Source organism: Indicator indicator, chromosome 21 (assembly GCF_027791375.1).
Source record: "Indicator indicator isolate 239-I01 chromosome 21, UM_Iind_1.1, whole genome shotgun sequence".
In the NCBI taxonomy this organism is placed as follows: domain Eukaryota; kingdom Metazoa; phylum Chordata; class Aves; order Piciformes; family Indicatoridae; genus Indicator; species Indicator indicator.
The window spans coordinates 11775193-11790787 of NC_072030.1; the positions used below are offsets into that span (position 1 = coordinate 11775193).

Here is a 15595-nt window from a genome sequence, read left to right on the forward strand (position 1 = left end):
ACATAGCAGAATGGCAGACATGGAGTTCACCTAGTCTTCTGCATTGTGACATCCAAACTGGGGGCACTGTAGAGATATCATGGGGCTGGGAGACTGCTAAGATATCCAGGAGGCTACAGTGAAAATCTCCTACCCTTCAGCTAGGATGCAGTAGCCAATGACTGCAGGGCCACTGGCACAGGTCCAGAAGGAAGATATGGGCACTGCAGGGCTGACAATCCCACCATGTTTATTAGTGGTAAGCTCCAGGAAATGTTCCACATAGCCCTCATAGTTTTCTGGCTTCAGACTTAAATGCATACACGCACACACTCACACCATCCCTTCTTAAATTTCCTTTGAGGTTTCAATGCACTGTTATTTTCCCCTCAGGAGCTGCTTCTCCCCACGGCTCCACACTGCACTCTTTTCTATCAGCCATAATAGCCAGTTGCATACACTGGGAAGAACACATTTTGTTACTGCTTTCACCATATTGGGAGATGTACGATATTGACCAAGTGGTCTCACTGAAGTTATCACTGATCTAAAAGATAAGATAATGAGCTCATTACTTATTCCCTACTCTCACAGGAAGCACCATTTCCCAGGGTAACTTATCACCTCCTTTGAGGCCTATACCTGTACTTGTAATCAGATTAACAAAAAGGGATCTCAGATATTGATGTATAAAGAGTCAACTTGGGTAGGGAAAATGAAAACAACGCCTGAAGGGAACTTCTTGAATCTCTGGAGAGAGAGGAGATAGATCAAACAAAAGAGAAGAAATCCCACATGGAGCTGGATTTATACATACATGAACACGTGTGTAAGTAGATACATAAATGTATATATCTACATGTATATATGTTACTTTGTGTGTGCATAGGTTTATTATATATGAGATTAAAGTCCTAAATGTGCGGAGAATATGTGATCTACCCCTGTGGTTTTTTCCCTATACTCCGCCACCCAGATGTAAGCTGTGAAATGCATCCAAGTTCCTTAGAAAGGGAAGCGCCAAACCAGGCAGTTCAGGCTGAGCTGCTGTAGTTACCACTCCATTGGAAACAACAAACAAATTCAGGTAACAGGCTGTGCCAGATTATGGATCTTTCCAAGTTTTCTTTCTCTAGTTCCCACTCCCACAGTTTCACCTCCCTCCCATCCTTTCCTACTTACCATAAAGTTATGATGCCCTTTACTATAATAATGAATGGAATTCCCAGATTATTATTTTACAGGCTTAACTGATTCTCAGTGTTTTTCATGTACTTAGCACTTATACAAAGAAGCTTTTTCATATGTCTTTCAGCAAATACAGAAACAGGCTTGGAGTCAGTATTCATATTAATAGTTTCAACAGATAGTCACATTTATCTCCAAAGATTTCTTTTTTTTCCTAATGACACTTTTGCATCACTCTGCATGCAGGTGCACTACATTATCTATTAATCTGGGATTTATCACTAACAAGGAGAATATCTCCATTCTTATTTTTCATAAAACCATCTATAGCTGCACAATGCTCAGTGTACAAAACTCTAAACACATCTAAGAGTGAGACTGTTGGATTCAGTGAGCCTCGTTTTCCTTCTGCCTGTTATTTGTTTCCAGGTAATCTCAGCTGAGAGCTTTCTAGTGCTGTCTCTATGGCCCATTTTATACTGGATATTTTTCTTATATATATGTATAGCTATTTGCCTTTTCTTTACTTCTCTGTAAATGCCATATGGACAGAAATCATTGAGTCACCAGATCATACATTTATTTTTATGATACATTATGCTGTTTGATGTCATGTTGACGTCTAATTGATGTTGGTTTTGCTTTATTTTTTTGTCTTTGTTTTGTTTCTTGGTTTCAATAAAAAGAGAATTTAAAAAAGGCTGTAGAGTGATGACTTAAGGCACTGACAGACATGAACATAGTATGCATCTCTTTTATGATGTGCTGCTGAGTAATTGGGTATATTTCTAGCTTCAGATAACATACAGAAGACCTCTGAATTTGTACTGTATAGGGAAGTATTTGTGCAAGGCTAGCCTATAACCTCAAAAGAACTTTTTTCTTTAGTAAGAAGTACATACAGAGCATGTTTTCAATAAGGGCTTAACCCATGATTTAAGAGTCAATAAAGAAAGGTTTTCCATAAAGAAATGAGAAACCAACAATAGAACTAAAATACAACATACTGAAGATTAAATATGTTCCATCAGCACAACAGTGTCTTTGTACAGTAAAGAGCAACAGAGGATGATTAATAGTAAAATAGCATGCATGTCAAAAGAAAAATAAATGCAGTTTAGACAAAGTACACACTTATTAAGAGAGAACATCATTTACAGTTACTCAGATGGGAGGAAGGCAAGGATGAAACTAGTAGAGAATGTATTTCACAATGTGAAGTCACATTCATCTTGGTTCAGGACATCCTCCCTCCACCACAGCTGCAAAACAAAAATACCAGCAAAATCCTTTTTGGAATAATATTACTGCCTAAGTGCACACTGATTTTACAGGATCAGGATTTCACTCTAGGTGTTTTAAAGTGCAGCTTTACTGGGCAGACCTCCTGGATCACCAATGGAAATGGATCTACCTAGCCCCTCAGGTTCCTGCAGCATGCACACTGCAGACCCCACCAACTCTAACAGCCTGGACACCAACCTGCCTTAGTAAAGAGGGGCCGAAGCCACAGGCCTACTTTCACTCATCTTCCTCCTGAATGGCCAGAAGAGGGTCAATAAATGCCTGGGGCTCTTCCAGGTGACTTTACTAGGCAGGGAGCAGGGAGGCAAGAAGGGAAGGATGCACTTTGGAACAAGCCAGGTTAAGCTTAGACCAGGGAACGGCAAATCAGCATTCTTGACAGGCAGAATTTCTGCCCAGCACCTAAAAGGAAACTAAGGGAAGGGTTGCAAAGAACTTATTTCTGCATGATAATATACTATGAGAAGATTTTGGAAGCACTCACTCTATATTTGCCATAAACGCTATAAAAATGACTGAAGGGAAACTTAGTATTTCAAACATTCCAAGTTTTGAGCTAGAAAGATACAAATATGTTAGCAGATTATCCTGAACCCTGCAGAACCACAGGGCTCCCTGAAGGTGCCAGTGTGCTAAAAGTGTGCCAGTCCAACCTGGTCCTGAAACCGGTGATTCGACTTCCCCAAAGAAATACAGCTACAATCAAATGCATTAAAAAAAAAAAAAAAAAAGAAAATACGAGACTGAATTAAAATTTCATTCTTCATGCAAGAAACAATTTACAGGATAGCTCCATAAACACTGCCCACAATGCTCTAATATTTCCAAATAAACCAACACAAAATATAAACAGATTTATAAAAAAGGTAAATTTTAAAGGAAGAAGAGAGTTTGGAAAAGTTGTGAATTAAGAGAAAACAAAGTTTAAAACATAAATCTTTGTCCAATATTAATTCTAGAAATTGCTATCACTACTACTTTGCATGCATAATTACACACAAAATGGGAAAGAGGAACAGAAAGAAAGCAAGAGTTAGAATTGCATCAGTAATTATCTGGAGAAGATGATTTAGGTTTGTTTTTTTTTTTTAGTTTCACTCTCCTGATACATGGTATTAGTAGAAACCAGAGAGGGAATTAAAACCTGTAATTTGCAATATGCATGTTTTTACAGCACATGAGATATAAATCAAAGTGGTAGATCCAAAACATATCTCTCCAAACACCCATCTTCAAAGCTCCTTCTTAACTACCACTCTCAAAATCCCAAGTTGTCCCAAAAATATTTTATGGTCTAATCTTCTTTACGGGACCTTTGCAGAAGTGATTCTTTGCAATTCTGGCAAGTTTCTTTCTCTGCCACTTTTGTTAGATGATTAACTCCTCCTGTTTGCAAGGAAGTTCTGAGAGTCTCTACATTATAGGGCTATTATCGCCAGAATTCATTGAGCTCTTGCTGTGTTCACACATTTAAATCTGAAAGCCAGAAATTATAAACATATACCTCATTCAAGATAGTACATACAAGCACAGAAGAATACAAATTATTTCAGTGATGTACTTCACAGCTACAAAAGGAATGAAATCAGAAACCTTTATTAGCATCAGACAAGAGCCTCAGTTCTTAAATCAACTCACACAACTTCTCATTTTCTAAATTCCCATTGGTTTCTTTGCCTTTTAAACCCAATTGTTACACAAGCTGGTGTTAGATGCTCTTCAAGTCATACAGAAATTTACCTGTCTAGTTTTAATCCTATTATCCTGACATAATATACTATATGGCAGTACAGTGGAATGTCACAGAGACCTGTGCCTTGCTCAGACATTTTGCCATCTTGAGACTCTTACAGTTTTTATCTCAAATCATCAGCTGTCTTCCAGATTTTACACTATTTGAAAACAGATATTTCTACACCTTCTAACTAATCTTCAAGTCTATGTGTGCTGTAGGACATGGAGTGAACATTTAAACAGAAATGCCCCACTGTAATCCTAAACGACAGTGTGAAAAAAAAAAAAATCACCAGGAAGATAAGGAATAAAGAGAACTTAAGTGAGCATTCCCACTTCCTGAATCTGTAGGTGGAAAACAACACTTCACCTTTATCCTATTAGTCCTCTCTGTTAAAGAGAGGATGAGAAGACATGAGGAGTTGAAGGAAACATGTAGAATCAAAGTGGTAAAAGAACAGTGAATCTTTCTAACTACATTACAAACAGCATCAATAAATGTGAATTAAGTATCTCCCCCCCAAATGCCAAAGATGTATGTAGACAATTTGCAGTGTTATTATCATTCTAGCAACATTATAATACATTTGCTTCACTAACAAGCCATTCCCTCTAATTCTAAGCACTGTGAAATAAATTATGATTGTCACACAAACATGCATCTAAATTACAAACAATGCTCTCGCTAAAAATCATCCAGGTGTTTACAAAAGTTTTGAGGTGGGGATCTGATTTCAAGACTGTTATACTTTTAAGCAAATATAGATTGATTTAAAGTAAACATTGCAGGAGGGAGCTTATGCTCTAGGCTTCACCAAGCAATCAGCAAGGCATCTGACACGCTACAGAAAACCTGCAAAATCCAACAAATAAATCATGTAACACCCATTCAGTATCCTACAAAGCACACAGTGGGAAGCTGACACAATATTAACTGACTGTAATTTTCACAAACTGTAACATTCTAAGAGTCTCATGGCATATATGTGATGAAATAAAGTTTTGTCTATTATAAATGTACATGCTTTTAAACCATGTTAATCAATATACTTTAATTAAATCATTGGGTCATGTTTCCCTTCAAGTTAGTGGCATCAGAAAATGTTGATTATTACAGTAAGCAAATTTGGGAAACACGTCCAACTCATGGCTCCAGTCTAACAAAATCACCACCTTTTGATGATGTGGTAGCAGTAGGCAACACAACAAAGGCACTGACTAACACAACAGAGAAGACAATCACATGACAGGTTATTGAATATGAGCTTTTAGATAAAATATTGTACACAAACTCTCTGAAATCCTACTCTTGTAACAAAAAAACAATCCCCGAGGGACAACACAGGTTCCAAGGAAGCCCTAATGCCATCCAGAAGGAAAAAAGTGAAGATGATACAACACAGATCCCAGCTTTCAACCAACACATCTTTCTTTTTTGCCTTGGTGAAGATTTACACAGCTTTGCAGATGCAAACCTCACCTTGCCTCTTTCAGAAGCATCAAAAAGCAATTCTGCAAATGAGAGAACACTGGCTTTTGAAGCCTTACATTGTTCTGCCACACACAGGAATAACTTGAGGTCCCAAAGGTTCGTAGTAGAAAATGGCAGTTTGCCAACTCTCATTACTGCCTGCCAACCTGTAGATAATCTTCTTGTACTGTACTTCATATGATACTTTCACATTTACAACCCTGTACAATACTCAGCAGTTTCTATTTAAATAGAAGTAGACAAGATTAAAAAAAATAAACCTAAAGTATAAAATACAAGCTATATGTGAAAGCTGAGAGCATTTTCCTCTCTATTGTCCATTATTCTTTAATGTATCATTCTCTTTCTGCATGTAGGCCAAAAAAATAAATCCAATGTAAACACAAAAGGCAAATACCTTTTGAAGGCCAGGCAAATATTTGAAAAGCAAAAAAGAGATTCTGCTTTTATCTCTAGATCACCGTACAATTTAATGGTTAGTGGAGAGGGGGTTCTTTTTTCTTTTTCTCTTTTATTTCAGGGAATGCAGCAGGGGCAGGTCCACACTTCATAGCTCACAGAATGGTTATCAACCTATAAACTATAACAATGGGATAACAAAGGTCAGAGCAGAGAGAAAAAATGCCACGAAGAGCTATAAGGCCACAAGCCAAGGTATTACGAATTTTGATCCAATATTGTTTTTAAACTATGGAAATTATGTGCCTGGCCTTGTAATCTGATGTATATATTTAATAAGCAAAATGCAGATGCCTGTTCAGAGCTTAATGGCCTTTATGAGGTTCCTCAAAATTGAAGTAACACTGCTCCATGGACTAGAGAGAAAGATTTGGGCCTTAAAGAGAATAGCTGCAAGCTCAAATGGTAAAGCTGGTAAAGCATTACCAGTAAGCCTGCAATGACTTAGTAGAAAGAATAAGTGACTACCTATATGAGTACATAAAACTGACTTCAAAAAGCTACTATGTGGGAATAAAGCTCTTGAAACCAAAATGGAATACAAACAGCTTTTGCTGACCCCTTACTACCAATCCACGATTCTCAGATCACTACTGAACATGAATGTGCAGTGTTCAGTGGTTTGCTAAATGAGTTGATGCTCTCAGGCCAATAGCAAACATTTCCCAACCACACACCAATCCCAGCAATTCCTCAAAACAGGATACTATCTGGCCCCTTCATTCAGAGCAGGATAATAACACATTGTCGTAAATGCATATGAAAGCTGCATCAAATGCTTCACCTATCTTATGAGTAAATAAACCTTTTTGTCAGCTGAGTTCCATATGGCAACCTTTCACAAAAAAAAAAAATTGAAAACAAAAACTCTGTAATTGCACATAATGAGAACACCAGTGCTTTATTAAAATTGTAATATAACTTTTTCTTTCCCACACAAAAGAAAAATAAAACCATCAATGGTAATGTTACTATAAATATTGATGCATTAAGATTAAGGATTTTTTAATAGAAACAACTATGAAAAGGGGAAAAGAAAAAGAGTTCTGTCTTAGGGCTCTGTAACAAAATACAGTTTAACTCCTGTTCTCAGTATATGATACAGCATAATGCCTGTATACATACTGTGAGGTAAAACTTTCTGCTTAATTACTTAGCTCATGAGAGTGAAATTTGTTACATCAAAACAACAGCATCTGGCAGTTTGCAGTAAAATTGGTTTCTATAATAAGGCAAACAGTGTAATCAGTGGTCAGTGTGATTCTCACTCATTTATCCACACTCTTAGATCTTCTTCTCCTACATGGATAAAATTTCCTGAGAGTGGAATGTATATGTTTAGATTTCTAATTCTTTATTTCTATATTCTATGTCATACTCGGCAACAGCTGATGCACACAGTAACAGGCAGTAATACTTTTTAACACATGATTTTCAACCTGCACATGTTCTTTTAAACAGCAATTTAAAATTATTGCCTAACAAAGGATTACATTTCTCTGAATTTTCAACAATATTTTTGTGTGATTAGGGATCGACAGAGATTGCTTAAGAGCCATCTGCTATAATACTTTTTTAAATGTTTGAACAAATAGATTTCAGCAAAAAGGTCACTCAGAATATAAATAAGAAGTGACTTTGGGGTTGATCACCTCTCCACTGACTTCAAGGGTGTAAGAAAATGTTTTATATATGTTCAAGCTGTAAAGTATGTGTACTTTATTACCTTTTATTTGACAGAAAAATGATAAACACTCCTTCCAATTAAAGAGATTTGATCAGCAACATAGGATTAATACTAAAAAACAGAATACTTGCTTACTCCTGTAGGAAACATTTATAGATAGAAGCAATTTTTTTTTAATCTATCTTCTAATATTTAAAAAAAAAAAAAGCTCCCAAAATCTATTTTGAGTAGGTTCATCTTCAGTTTTCACAATATAACATCATGATACAAGATTATGGTACTCCACAGGAGAAGACAACAAAAACAATGAGAAAAGTAATTATGTCCCAGACTACCACAGAAATTAAGGAATACCAGCTCTCCATGCTGCTTGTTATCAAGATCACAAGCATGGCATTACTACAGATATTGCCAGGAAACTGATTTTCTTCTGCCTTTTCCCTTAAAGCCTTTGTAGGAAAAAAATCAAGTTGGCAACAAACATGATTATGGTCTCTATAATCTCTAAAAGCAATTTTATAAATACTGGAGCTAATAAGTAAACATGTACAATGTCCAATTCTCTATCTGCTTAATATTATAAATCCTTCAAGTGTGAGATAGAACACAGGGATGGTTGCAAGTCCATTGCTATGCAAGAACTGACCCGGGCATTTCATAAGTAAACCTGCTAACAATAGCCTGAAAGACTCCAAAGCACTCTAATCTGCCACTGATTTTACCAACTTATTCTCAATATTTTTGCTGATAGTGTTTTACTCCTCTAAATTCTAGAGCATTGTTTCTGAAAGCAGAATTATGTCTAAGACAGGATATACGTATAAGGAAGTGTGAAGTGTCATGCCTAATATGAAAATTATATAGAGGATTCCTATGCATATGTGCATAAATGACCATTAGATGCATGTTTATGTTCACATGCATATGTATGCAAACACACATACATATTTGCAGATGCAGAAATACATAAAAATAATGGGCATATAAATAATGTGTGTTACATACACACATACATAAATATGCAGATAAAAAGAACTATAACCTGCATGTTACTATATGTTATTGACAAACACACAAGAAAGGAATTCACTAAGCTACTGACATAGTGTATTATTACAGGCTCAAAGTGTTTGCTCACAAATTTTCTAAAGAGCCAGGGTCTAAAAACTACAGTACAGGTTCACAAAGCAATATATATTTTTAACAATAAATATTATTATATTCTTTCAACTGCTTATGGTGAGGTTCAGTCTCTCTAGACTCATAGTAGCAGCCAACACATTTTGTATGGTTTTAACAATTTATGAAGTTATAAGTTATTAAGTTATAGAGGCACATTTCTTAAAACTAAAACAGTTGCTGCACTCCTGGAGCAGCAGAAGTAAAATCAGAACATCACCAGTGATGAATTAAAATTCAGCTAAAAGTTAGTTGTGTTTCACTAGTAGAGGTGAAGTAATTCTTCCTACATATGCCTCTATGCTCTTGAAAGTGCGCATCTACCACCGAAGGTATGTTGATTGTACTCTTCAAGGCTAAATGCAAGATAGTGCAAAAACACATTCAGAAAAAGATTTGATCATTTATTTGCTGGCACCAAGCTTCTTTTCGAATTTATTCCCAGAATAAATTAGAAATAAATTCCGAAAACTTCAGGTTTTAGGAAAATGGGGAAATGACATTTCTTATACAATACAGAAATTATTATTGACACTAACAGATGAAGTAGACACCTCTTATTTTTTTCCTTTGTTTGCTACAAACAGCTTAAAGCAGGTAGCAGAAGACAGAGGGCACAATAGCTCTGGATTATGCCACAGGTATAGGGTGCAGGAGAGAATAACCCTAATGATGTCCATACAGTAACTTCAGAATTCTATCAGCAGAGCTCAAAGCAGAATCTGATCCTCTTCAAAATAAAATCCTATTACTGACCATTCTTTTAGCTGACATCAATTCCAAAATTTAACTCTCTCTTTTGCTGAAACAGGAAGCCTAGGCATTCAGTGCTTCCTTGCCTAGAACTAGTCCTGGTACTCACTGAATGCCACGATCCGATTCCTCACCAGCAAGGGAGGTTTATTATTCTCTTTCTTACAACAGCACAGCTCCCTTCCCAACAGGAATTTCAAAGAAAACAATGTTTCACTCCTGCAGGGTTTTATTTGGTTTTTACATTAAACAACACTCTAGATTAGCAATCAGCTTTACCAGACAGTTGTCATGGGGTCACTAGCAGCTACTTTGTTTTCCTTCAAAACTCTGCTCTGTAGTAGAATGGTAGCATTAAACAGACTAAAATTGATGGGAACAGTAGAAAGAAGAAAGAATAATCAGCAACATACTAAAAATATTTGTCAAAGAAAAAGCAGCCTATTGAAAAATCACAGACAAGAAAGATTGAGCATAAACACTACTAAACCATATATATTACCTCAATAAATGCTAAAAGCTTACCCTGGTAAAGCAAGAATATAGACATTTGTGATTTGGCTCATGTTTCTCATGCAAAAAATAGGATTCATGCTTATATATACAGCTTTTTTCAAAAATCCAAGTTAATAGAGAAGTAGAACAACTGTCTTTAAATGGAATTAAGCAAGTAAGGTCATGACAAAAACTCTGTTTTGGGGGTAAAAAAAAAAAAAAGTGAAGATAAAGAGTACGATTTGCCTGCTGCAGTTCTCACTAAGGTTTAAATAGATGATTCTCCCACTGTAAGATGACAGGAAACTTCCACACACCCATAAACTACTAGATAGCAGACAAACTGTTATATATTGTTTACATTACCCCTGTCCAGAGGCAGAAAGGCCAAAAGGATGTCACTGACTAGTAGTGGCATCTGTACATTATAGCTGCTGCTGAAGTACCCAGCTTTGGCCTTCTCCCAGCACAATGGAATTTGGTTGGTTTGACCTATTTAAGCAAAGCACCCTGACAAATCTCCACACTGTTCTGACAACCACTGCTTGCCTCCTGCACTGAACACCTGCACATCATACTCAGTCTGGTTAGTAAAACAGACCCATTTGTGGGACAACAGTCAATCTACTGTCCTCTGGCTCTCACAAACTTGGGAGGATACACTTAGAGCAAATTTGCTGTGGATTTTGTTTGGTTGGTTGGCTTTGTGTGGTTTTTTACTACAATTAAAACATTTGGTCAAAAGGCTTCAGATTAGTTAATAACTGCACAAATACTGATTTGTACTATCTTTGGAAGAAATGCCAACACGTTCTCCTCTAGCAGCTATAAAAATACAGCCAAAAGTCTGCGTAGTGAGGACAGTCAGGGGACTACATTTTACAGTTCTATGGATGCTATGTACTATCATCCACTACTACCACAGCACTGTATTCACATAGGGAAAAAATGACACATTTGATTGCTGCAGGATTTAGTAGCTGAAAATAACGTGTCTTTGAGAAATACACTGCTTCATGAGTATGTCTTTTTAAAAAAAACTACTGGAATATGTTTGATGTATTAAGGAACACATGTAACTCCTACTTCTGATGAGGACAAAAAAGGGAAAGAATAAAGCGTTCTCCTCCAGCAGGCACATGATTCAATTAACTTTTCAAGCTCTTTTCTCTTTGCAACTGTTTAAAACATAATTATTTTCCATAAGACAATAAAAATGCTAGTCCCAAAGGTAAAATGAAGTGTTATAAGACTTCTCTATGTTATCAGACAAGGGTCAAATGCTAATAAATACCAATGTACCCAACTGGCATTTTTGAAAAGCACAGAACACTCAGCAGCTTGCACTGAAACTGAAGCCCACAGGACACTCAGCCTGCTTTATTCAGGTGGTTAGACAAGGTAGGTTTTTGGGATGATATTTTTCAATTGGGCTAACATTTTACAATTTCTTTTCTTCTAAAGAGAGTTTTAATGTTTCTATATTCTCTTTTTAATATCTTGTAGAGATAGACACCTATATGCAAAGTCATGAGTTCACCCTGGATTTATCCTTTTTTTCATGCCACAGTCTTGTAATTTTACATCCCACCACTCTAAGCTGCTGATGCTCTGTAAGGACTAGGCAAAGGGAGAGTGGCTCATGAGCTCTTCTCGTAATGGAACAGCCTGAAGCACAGCTAAGCACCAGCTGCACCATATTTATCTACTTGTTTATGAAAGAATTTCCCCCTCATTGTGTGGATAACTGACCTTAGCTATAGCTAATAAGACATGAGCTTTCTTGAACCATGTAGCCTTACAGTGAATCTTACAAAATACTTCAGTGTTATCCATATTGCCTCACTGAGCTCCTAATGAACTGAAACGTTCTCTCTCCAGTACTGTCACCGCAGACAAGGTGTGGTCCAAAGAACAAAAACAACCTAACCCAACCTTTGCTTTTGCCATCTGCTTCTGTAGACAAGGTTCTTACTGGCTACTACTAGGTTTCTATAAAGTAGAGAATCAAGTAACATACAGATACTTATGCTGCACCCTATCCATCACCTCACCTTACTGTCCTAACTATGTAGTGACAAGAATGGCTTGATTGCTGCAGGGAAACTGCTTCAGCAGCCTTTCCTAAAATGCAGCTGTGTTTCCAGATGTATATCTAGTTAGTCAGAGATCTCTGGAAATTCATCATTTCTCACCCTTAAGCCTTTAAACATTCTGGGAGCTACACGGTCTGCATTGAAGAAAATGGAACAATTTTAGCTAACATGAAAACCCTGCTCAGTCAGACTAGTTCCACTAAATCAGATGATGTTCTTATCAATCTATTCCAGACATGTTCAACTTTCTTTTTTTTTTTCCTTCTTCTCTCTCTTTTTTTTTTTTCTTTTAAATACACAACTGAGAAGCTACATCTAGCACAAAAGCAAGGATCATGTCAGCTGTAGAGCTATGCTGAAGTGGCTCGTATAATACTGTTGAATTCAAAATGAGTCACTAGGCTAGGCACAAAAACCCCCCAACTTCTGCTTGATATCTTCTGTTTCCATTTTTTATTTAAGAATATTACTTTTACCACAGTTTATTTAAATTGTAATAACTAAATAACAGCTATTTTACACTGGTTTGCAGTTGAGGGGGTTCAAGACTTTCTCTTCTGTTGCAGGTAGTATTTGATGATTTAGGATTCTGCCAATAAGCTAATACTTGCAACAAATTTTCAAATGGTTATTAAATTTCAAATGGTCTGTCAGTTGAACCAGTACAGAGCAAGAGCTCAAACATCAACTACATATACATACTAAATACAATAAAACCCGAAATACTTCTTACAAATGCAACCCGTTTGTCTAATTTGTGGGTTAGTACACACAGAAGTAATACTATCACCCTAATCATTCCAAATAAGCATACAGCAGGTTTAATTTTGTTGTCTCTCCCCCCAAAAGCACTACACTAGTTGTTCCTGCTGATGTTCCAAGCAGAGCATTCCAAAGAGTCACTCGTGCAGGAAAACAGTTGAGTTAAACTCAAGTTGCCAGATCTTTTCTAATTTTACATTTAGCTTTCCCATTCTGAAGCAAGATTTCTTCTAAAAACTAAGTTAAACGACCTTATTTAATTTAACTTCCATTTTTTTTTTCATTAAACATCTGGGAAACTTCATTTCTCTAATCAGTTTCTTACTTTCCTCCACTAATTACAATCTTGTTTTTCCTACGTATATCATTTCCTGTGTGATAATTTTTTCATCATCGGTTTTCTTGCTCTTTATAGATTTCCTAGACGCTGGGGTGTTCGGATACAGGCAAAGCAGCTTTTTTGTGTTGTCCCCATTCTCCTTAAAACACACAGATAAAATGTTCCACAAGAAGTTTTTTGCTTCTTGGTATATCTGAATATTTAGCATAGCTTCCAAAACGCCATCATTTGTTGCCTTGATCACTCCATCAGCAAATTCTAGGATTTTCATTTACTCTAATATTATGAGCCACCCTTCAAAAAAATTGGCCACCAGCTGTCTCTGCTCGAGTAGGCCACAGTCACACACAAAACAACGAAGCCTGTCACACAAATGCAACTTATCTTTTTCACTTTCCTCACTGCCTGTTCTGCCCTTGTTCTTATTTCTCCTTTGCCCTAGGACTTACTTTAATCCCATTCTCAAAATCAAAATATTCCTTCCTTTCTGAACGCTCATGAAAGGTTACCACATAGAACTAAATTGCTACAGGGGCTTCAGATTTCGGTTATTTTCAGTTTTTATCTGTATTTTCATTCCTGTATTACAACACCATTCCCTTCATGCTGCTGTCAGGCTGTTTCACATATATAGGCTAAAATCTGGAGATGATAAACTTTTTTCCACCAGGACAGCTACTGTAGTAACATCACATGCATATTGAGTTCCATTTTACAAGTAAATCTGGATTTTTTTTTTTTATGCTGCTAGTTTAAGTAACAGCATACAGCTTAGGAAAAGTCATTAAATACTTTATGCAGACTTCCATGTTTCCACAGTATTAAACCATTATCTTTAAAATTTACAGATCTTTTACAATAAGCTAAATAGTGAAGACTACTTTGAAAAAAAAAAATGTTTACCATACCTATTGATTAGTGTCAACAGCCCAAACACAACAGACAAATTTGAAAGTTTTCCCAACAAAGAGCTTCGAGGCTTTAGAAAATTACCAAAATTATAAGAAGATTATGTTCAGCCGATCTAATGGTTTGGTTTGCATTTCTCTGTATAAACACAGTCGTGTGTTTACCAAACATCCATTTCCTTCTAACCCCAGATCATAGATTTTTGAAATCCCACCAAAAAAAGCTTTTTCATGAACACAACTGTGTTCACAATATCAAAACAAACTTGAATAAATCATTCATACAGTGTGAAAACCGAAGTCTAACAACTCTGAATGGAAGAGCTCTGCAACATAAAAGTTTCTATAAAGCACCACAGTATGTTCAAGCACAACTAAAGACAGGCTTACGTAATATATTAGTTTGCAATTGCAAAGGACTCTTCAGGTTTCGTAATTACTTCTCACACTTAACCACACACCATCAAAGAATTCTTACAATATTTCACAGTCAACATACATTGCATAGCTTAGAAATACATTCTTACCAAAGTTAAAGCACAATTCTAATTTCTTTCATTCATTTGAGGAAATTGCTGTTTCATATAGTTTAAGTAAATCAACAAAGGTTCTTTTTCACACTAAACTCTCTTACAATGAAAAACAGAAAGATTTTTTTTCTTTGAGAAGATGTCTAGCTTACCTGGCTTTGCCATTCCACACCGACAGCCTGAACAATATTATCAGCTCTTCAGGTACTAATTCTTGCTAACTGGAAGGATATTTTCTCTCTTGCTGGATTAATAATCAACTTTCCTGATAGTTCATTTGTAATTCTCTGCTGGTTAACCCTTTGCAGGGCTCCCATTCTGAACTAAGCAGCCTACACTGTTCACTTCATTTTAATACGAAAATAATAAAACACTGTACTTGTACATACATGACAATTCAAGAGTGAGCTAAAGAGAAAGTTTAAGAACAGATTATCTTAAAAAACTAAAAGCTTGCAAATACTTTAAAGAAGATTTTCTTTCTCTTACAGACTCAACTTACTAAACCTAAGAGCCAGTATAGCAATGCATCAACAAAGTGAAAGCTGTAAAGTCCAATGGCTCATATGACAGCATGCTCCCACGAAGCTACTGCTCAACATTCGGGGTACGTGCAAATATGACACATGCCTGCTGAACTCTGAAAATAACGTATTTTATTATTGAATAGTGTGCTGAGAAATTACCA

At 36.3% G+C, this 15595-nt stretch overlaps 1 protein-coding gene across 3 annotated transcripts in view; it reads right to left on the reverse strand.

The window, feature by feature from the left end:
* SOX6 (SRY-box transcription factor 6) overlaps positions 1–15285 on the reverse strand; it is a 243134-nt gene extending 227849 nt beyond the window's left edge. For all 3 annotated transcript variants that reach the window (XM_054390717.1, XM_054390714.1, XM_054390715.1), the window contains exon 1: positions 15060–15285. The gene's annotated coding sequence lies outside the window, so the exon portion shown is untranslated. The remainder of the gene's footprint in view (positions 1–15059) is intronic.
* Between the last annotated feature and the right edge of the window lie 310 nt (positions 15286–15595).